Raw genomic sequence first — 8,459 nt, 5'->3', positions numbered from 1 at the left:
ACAGCATTTTAATTCATTTTTTTTTAAATTGCATTGAAATGCTGTGAAATGAACATGGCAAATAGAAAACAGGTTTAAAACTGTGTAAAAAGCTTTTGTTAGGGGGAAAAAGTACTAAGTTCAATTCAATGCAATTTTACGAACCCGCGGTTATTTTCGGCTCGCGTTATATTTCCTGTACATTCATATATGTCGTTCTGTTTCCTTGAATTTTAATCCATTTTTTTTCTTGCATAGAATCAGATAAAATTCACACACCTGAACATGTAAAAGTGCGCAGAAATCTATAGATCATATTACTTCCGGATTTATTACAATATAGATTCATATTCAGGGATACACTTGGATATGCGCGTCACGATGACATGGTTACTGCGTCGTTATATTTTTGTAATTGATTACACTGCTAACGACAGCAGTTTTACATATGATACCGAGAAGATACGCAGAAAAATTTATTTGCAGACATACATGTACATAGATATATTTTTTGTATAGCTGATCATATATGCCATGAATCGATGTTCACGTGGGCGTCGAAATTAAATTCTAGAATCATGTTATTTTTCACGAGTCTTTTAATAATTATGATGTTTTAGGAATCTATGACTGTTTATGAATATTCATTTGTAATTCTTTATTTTTTTCGGGGGGGGGGGGGGGGGGTCTTGATTACAAACAAATGCAAGAAACACAGTAGCTAATTACAATGTTATAAAGAGCGATTTTTAGATTCAAATTCTAAGGTGGCATGGGAAACATCCATATTGTGACGTTCTTCCGATTGATATAAACAATAAATACATAACAGCCTTCCTCGCAGTGGGATAGAGCGTTAACTTAACTGCGATTCTGTGAGTCAAGAGTTTGGATTCCTCCTGTGACTTTGATAATTTTTTGCTTTCCAAACAATTTTAAAACATTTTTTGGGGTCAAATATTGTAAAATTTGAAAATTCTGATCCGATGAGAGTATTTTGTTTATAATGTACTTTTATCTACACGTACATTCATATCGACAGGTGTCCCATACGACCTTAAAAGTGAACAGGATCGACGTCGCAGTGTAAAATTATTTGTTACATTTCCGCCCACATTTGTCCTTTTCATTAGGATATTTTACAAACATGTAATACAACTGATCAGAATATGTTAACTTAGCCTATATATATATAAATAACTGGACTGAATTTTTTTTATTTTTATTTTTTTTTTTGGGGGGGGGGCACAAATGTCTTCTTCACATAACTTTAGATTATATGAACGTCAAACGATTGACCTCATTAATGTTTATTACCTATATCTATATATATATATATTTAAAAACTGTCATGTGATCAATGAAAGTCACGTGATAAACGTCTTGTCTGCCCTAAATTAAATCTAGATTATTTGGACTCGTTCTTCTGCACGTGATGAACGAATATTTGGTTTAAAACGGCTTAAAATATCATATCCTAAATTTCAAGGTAGGTAACTGATGGTTAATTAGTTGACCATCGAGCGCCCTTAAACCTGCGAAAAAAATTAGTAAAATGAAGTTTATGGCATAATTTTCCATTTTAATTTATTCAAAGCTTTATTCAACTTCTTTCATGTCGTGAATAAAATTGTTAAAGAATAATCGCATCACTCTTTTAAAACAAATACACATAAATTTCCTTACAGATTAATATACTGAATTTCTCTACTGTTTATAAATATATATATCATTTAGGAAAAAAACCCATATATGTACAAGTATATACATGTACGTACGTTAATTTGCAGTATCATTTTGTCCTAATAATTTTGAACGCCTTATATTTATTAACACAGCATTTCAAAAATTTTGAAGTATAAATTGTGTCTAATGTAGTCACAATTTATATCTTATAGGTTTTGAAATGCTGTGTTAATAAAGATAATAACGCTGTGCCTGATAATGGTGCCAGGGTCAAGGTGAAATTTTTGCATCCGCTTAATATGCAGTTTCTTAAAATTTCATATTAATCAAATGATAGACGACTGCATAGAGGGTCTAAAATCACTTTTGGATTTAGTGTATATCACATGACAAGTGAGATATTTACCTTTGAAAATTAATTTACCATAGGAAAATAATAAATACCCAGAAGAGAAATAATTTTCCTACAAGAAATGTTAAAAATCCTACAGGAATTATATTTCCTATAGGAGAAAACAGTTAGTTTTCTTATAGGAGATTTCCTATCATAATTTAAAATCCTTGGGAAGTTTTGTTTAAATCCTTTTGGAATTTTAAATTCCTAGAAGAAGTTCTATGATTCCGGTAGGAACTTCTAAAGATCCTACAGAAAACTTGTTTTTCCGATGGGAAAAATTATTTTCCTGTAGAAATTTACTTATTTTTAAAGGTAAATATATCACCTGACAGGTGAGATACATCAATAACAAAAGTAGTTATAAACTCTTTAAGCGATGTTCTATCCTAGACATATTTGAATTTTTCGATACATGCAGCTTAGATGGGTGAAAAAATGCCACCTTGGCACTGGCGTAATTGACTGGCACAATGTTTAAATATATATATGAAAAAATAATCGTTCGAAATTGTCGTAAATTTACGTGAATTTTAACAAATTTCATCAATATCTTAAAATAACATGCATGCATGATATTCACGAGTAGAAAACTAATAAAGATTTTCTTTTGCCAGCTGTTCGATCAACGTATGTTGCACACAAATGTTCTTAATGAGAAGAGATGTCTGAAAACTACGACAAACTAAGACACAGTCACCTTAAGCTTCATGTACATCTATCTTTGGATATGTGTGATGGAATTCACAAAGGGATATACACTTTATTATGGTGTATAGTTGGTATCTCTGTGCAAAACAAAGATATAATATATATAATTCAGATATCTATTGAACTTCTTCATTTATTCAAGATTTGAAAGAGTTGGAAATAAATGTATTGAATTAATATGTGAGAGAGAGAGAGAGAGAGAGAGAGAGAGAGAGAGCACAATTTCATAACGTTGGCAAATTAACTGGTGAATGGGATACGGGGCCAAGTATAAAGGTGGAGTGTATGCGATCAAGAATCACCCACCCCTCTTTCTACACCATTGCTAAGGGCAATTTGGAATTCAACGTCTATAGTCAATGCTGTGAAAGACTATATTCAAATATAAAGTGGACTATTATCTCGTGATAAAAGGTTCTCCCAAATGAGTTAAAGTAGTATATGTAGTAAATATGTACATTAAGTTGATAATAATCTAGAAAAATATTTTGTAAAATCCTTACATCAATATTCATAATTTCCGCATCGCGTTATGATATTTTCCAATTCTGCTCTCTAGAATACTTTCAATCTTACAGAAAATAGCCGCAGATTTTTGGAACTGATAACTCGGGGATTTAATTAATCAAATACAGACTTAAGTAACTATATTTTCACGAATTTCATTTCTGTCTTCCTCTTATTATTAAATAACATAAATCGGATTATATATTATACTGAATGCATTTGAAGTGCCCTTTCTGCAATTCTTATATCAATAAAATAAATAACAGTGACAACGGTATTAAGGGCCACAAACTGAGAACCGTAAGTTCCTCAAGGAAAAACGATCGTATATATATATTACGGATATACATGACGGTTCCGAAACCCGGAAGTTAATGGTCCGGCCGACTCAGATTTTCGGGTGCCCCATCTTTCAGCGAAACATTATCAAAGAAATATATCGATTTTTTAAATCAATATTCGTATATATATTGCATTGTGCTTTATTCACTGTATATGCAATGAATAAAAAATGTGTTTCTGTAGTTCGTTGGGAATATCCATTTGATGGTGAGAGTTACGTGCACAAAAAACCATCAATTTAATTTGAGTCCTCCTATGAATTTTAATGATTTCACTGATGATTCAATAAAAACAAATTGACACAGAGGCGATGACGAACAAAAAAACGATATATACACAAGAGTAACCCGAATAGACATCGTAAATTGTTTTGATGGATTTCTTGGAATTTAAGAGGGCTCGCGATCAATGGTTGTGGCCGTTTTCAGACTGTAATAGAACCATTTTAACAAGAGCTTGGACTTTGTGTAGTTAAGTCAAACAGTAATGTGACGTAGGCCTGTCTATTTCATTGTAGGCCACTCAGCAATGGCTCTTTGAAATCAACAGGATTTGTCTGGCTTTCGAGCGACGACTACGCAATCGGTGTATATATTTCGCTTGAAACCAGCGTCATTTTAACTTGATTTGACGCAAGAAATAGATCGTTACATCCTACTGAAAGTCCGGGGTCTTGTTAAAATGGTTCTAATATCCCTTAGAAGGAGAGCTCTATATAACAAACTATAGGAAGATAGCCAAATTTTAAAAAGGTAAAAATTTACGGATATTTCCTTGTTGACCATCCAGTCTCCTCAATCAATGAAATTCTCCCAGGAACGAGCCTAATCAATTTTTAAATATTTTGACCAAAACCGTTGTGAATAGCATTTTCGATCAATACAGAAATTCTGGGGGGGGGGGGGGGGGGGTCAGCTATGAAAAACATTTGCTATTTATATATAAGCGCTTTACTGGTCAAAGTAGGGTAAGCTTTTTGCATCGTTGCTTGGGTTACTTTCTGAAAGTTATGTTTAAAGTCAGAAAAATCACCATGAAAGCGAAGGTTATGGATCTATGAAGAAATAATGTAATTGTCGTCTTATACAATTAAGTAAAAAAAAAAATCATAGAATCTAAAAAAAAAACCGATGATGAAATCAGTCCTCAGACAATTTTAAATAGCGTTGTATTAGAATGGAGGGAACATAGTGATGGAGGAATTAAAGAGGCAAAAAGGTCAATAAATCAACCGTTCGGTCTACCTTAAACTTTTAAGATATGATGTGTTTATATACGTATAAACTATTATTGACCAAAGAAAAAATCCGTATTAAATTAAAAAATTTTAAACTTAGATAGTTTGCTATATTTTGATATAGAGCTCTTCATCCAAAGGAGTTTAAAACAATCTCAAAATGGCAACGACCATTGAGCCCTCTTAAGTATGCAGGGTGGACAACAGTTAACTTACCCTTCAGATCTGCGTTAAACTTTTCAATATGAGACGTTTAGGTATTATAATAAACAATTATAAAGTGAAAAACAATCTTTATATTCGAATAAGGAATCATTCTTTGAGTATTATGAGGTGATAATTTTGGTCGGGGCGTGATCAAATCCAATAAAGCCCGAAGGGCTTTATGATAGATTTGATCACGCCCCGACCGAAATTATCACCTCATAATATTCAAAGAATGATTCCTTATTACTTATATTTATATAATTTTAAGCCATCGTACAATTAAATATTTAAATATAAATAAGCAAACCCCGCTGGCGCCTCAATTTGGCGTCAATTTTGTATTACGGGTACAAAATCGATACGTAGAGTTATCACAGGCAAAGACACTGGAAAATGTAAATATTAGTGTATAACTCCTTAATGTGGATATCGAAGTTGGCTTTTTCAAAAAGTTAGTAGATAAAGTTATTTCATTTTTTAAGTCATAAATTGATGTTATAGCTTAAAAAAATGAAATAACTTCAGTTCAAGTCTTAAGAAAATGTTTAAAACTAAGATTCATCATTTTTATAATCAAATTTGAAAATGGAAGCAGTCAATCTTTTGAATACTAGACGTACATTTTATAGTGGAGAGTTAATTAAAAGCAATTTCTTTTGTTTAGTTCATAATTTGAGTGTTAAAAAAGACTTTCATAATTGTCCTGAGAAAACTAAAAAAAATATTATGAATAATAAAAATTAAAGAATTAGATTTAAATGATTTTTGCATTTAGTTGTTTTTTTTATATACTTGTACATCATGTATTCTTGGTTTTCTATGGGTTTTTTTTTTTTTTTTTGGGGGGGGATGATTGATAACCTTTTTAGAGTCTTGCTTAATGATTCACTTAAATCAAAATACATGCTTAATTTTCTGAAGTTTGATTAAACGAAAATGTCATTAAAAAAACTTGTTGAGTATTTTTTTTCACCCTAAAAAACGCATGACTGAAATTTGCACAGCTTAAATTATTACACGCGAAGGCTTGGCATGGAATAAAGGAGAAAAAACCATTATCATCGGCGGTACTAATTATTCAAAACAGTAATCAATGGTTTGTTAAGTTTTAATGTAAACTGAGAGAAAAAAAGGTGCGTCCATCATGATGAAAAAAAAAACGTGCCAGTTTTCAGGGATTATTAAACACCGCGTGCAGCTAAGAGATTAACGGCGAGCTATAATCGCGGGAATGACTTCGACGGCCATAATTTCTCATCGTCTGCAATTTTGCAAGAAGTTGTGTATTGATTTTGGTTTTGTAGAAAGATAATTCCAGACGCACAAAATGACATTGATTGCTTCATTCTGAACATTTTTTTTTCAGAAACATTGATTCAATTTTTCCCCTCTACTGCTTTAGCTAGAGACAGGACCGTAAGTACTTATCTAACAGGAATACTGATTAATTGCTAGACGCATCTTATAAGATAGTGGTTGCGAATTTATATAAACTACGTAATTGAAAATACTTTGATGCATCAACGTTAAGTGCGTAGGCTTTGTATCTGTGTTGTAATTTCGAGGATTTGATAACAGATACAAGGAAATGCAAGAGCGAACATCAAAGCCGTTTTATGAATTGGAACCGTTAGTTTAGGCCAGCATCGATTTATTTGGACTTGAATATTGCATTTCAAATTAGTATTAAGTTTCAAACATGAACAAAAAGCTCTGTGTTTATCTTTTCTTATTTGCGATTGATTGTTTTTTGTTATTGATCAAATAAAGTTATTAAGAAATAAATTAAGTGTATGAGTTTTAGCATTTAATGTATGCCAATTATTGCATAGGCAATGTCAATTTCATATACCCTTATAGAACGTGGGCCAACTCATCGACCTTTTCTGGTTCTCATGAATACGAGGGTCAATCAAAAAATACGAAGACAATGTGGCTGTCTATCATATATTTTTAATGAGAGTCATACAGAACAGATTAATCTGTGCACCAACACTTATGTTATTGGTATGCGAAGTTTTAGTCCATTTGATGAAACGGTATTTTTGTTACCCCTTTTTAAAAACAACATGTTTTGTCACCACGGCGCACGGTACCGTTCAAAACACGACGTCAAGATTAAACACGCACAGTTTATAGATATACCCCATCTTTTTATCACGCTTAGTCTCTTGTGCCTTTCTCCTAACAATTTAAAATGGCACTGAACTACTTAACATCTTACTTGCACACATCTATTCAAGAATCATAAGTTAGTTCTTCAAAGTTTTCATTTTCTAACCGTGTATCTCTTAGTTTACAGCAAGGATAACCCTATAAGTCGGTTGACGTTACTTATTTTTTTTGACCAAATATTTATAGATATTCTACTTTCTTTCGGACTGTTTTATATTCAAAATACAATTATCACCACCCCAACAAAATTTATTACTGTTAAACACAAACTTGCAAATAATTGTTGACTTATTTTTTGCACCATTGAGCATTTTCACAGCTTGTGTCGGCTTTTTCCTGGGTTAAATCCATTTTGTTTGTACCTCTCGTTGCGCCGTGACGTCCACCGACGTCGATGTTTTTAGTCAATTTTAAAGAGGACTATCTGTCTTTAGTTAATAGTATCTGTTCGACAAAACAATCTATCCTGTCATTGTTTGGAACTTAGAATACCAAGACAAAACTTAATTTGAGGTTTCAATATCATTTGTTTTTAAGCCCAATTTATAGAGATATTACTTTCAACATTATATGGATTATTGTTGACATTACACAAATTTTGACCGTGCGCCGTGACATTATTTTTGCAGGATTAGATTCTGAATAATTCTTAGAAATAAAGGAATCTATTAACTTTTTTCCTTGGAAATTTTTTGAAACTGTTGCTAAATTATGTCTACCAAATTTAGTAATGATATGACGTTAAGTAACATAGCTATGACAAAAGTCTTCGTATTTTTTGATTGACCCTCGTATGTATCATTCTCAGGTCACCAATAAGAAAACAAAACTCATAAATCTTTGGCGGTATGTAAAAGCAAAAAAAAACATGTATAAATGATTGTAAATTTCAAAATTATATAATTTTTACAGAGAAAGGACTTGTAAATCACCATAAGGTGAGTGTGAAATGTTATTCACTCTAGAGACACTTGTAGTGTCTTTTATGTTAATTTTTTTTATAATAAAAGAATTTATAAATTGGGCTTAATGGGACGTCGGAAATTTTTAACGAATTTGATATGAAATAATGGGGAGAGATTGATTTTGTTGTTTTAATTTTTGGCGGAATCTTATTCGTCAAATAAAAGTAAATAGGTTTTGATTTTAATTATTACTAGTTATTGTCTAGTATTTGAGTCGTTGTACATTATACAGATTTTATAATTATTAATAAAATTC

Source organism: Magallana gigas, chromosome 10 (assembly GCF_963853765.1).
Source record: "Magallana gigas chromosome 10, xbMagGiga1.1, whole genome shotgun sequence".
In the NCBI taxonomy this organism is placed as follows: domain Eukaryota; kingdom Metazoa; phylum Mollusca; class Bivalvia; order Ostreida; family Ostreidae; genus Magallana; species Magallana gigas.
This window is presented reverse-complemented; position numbering follows the sequence as displayed.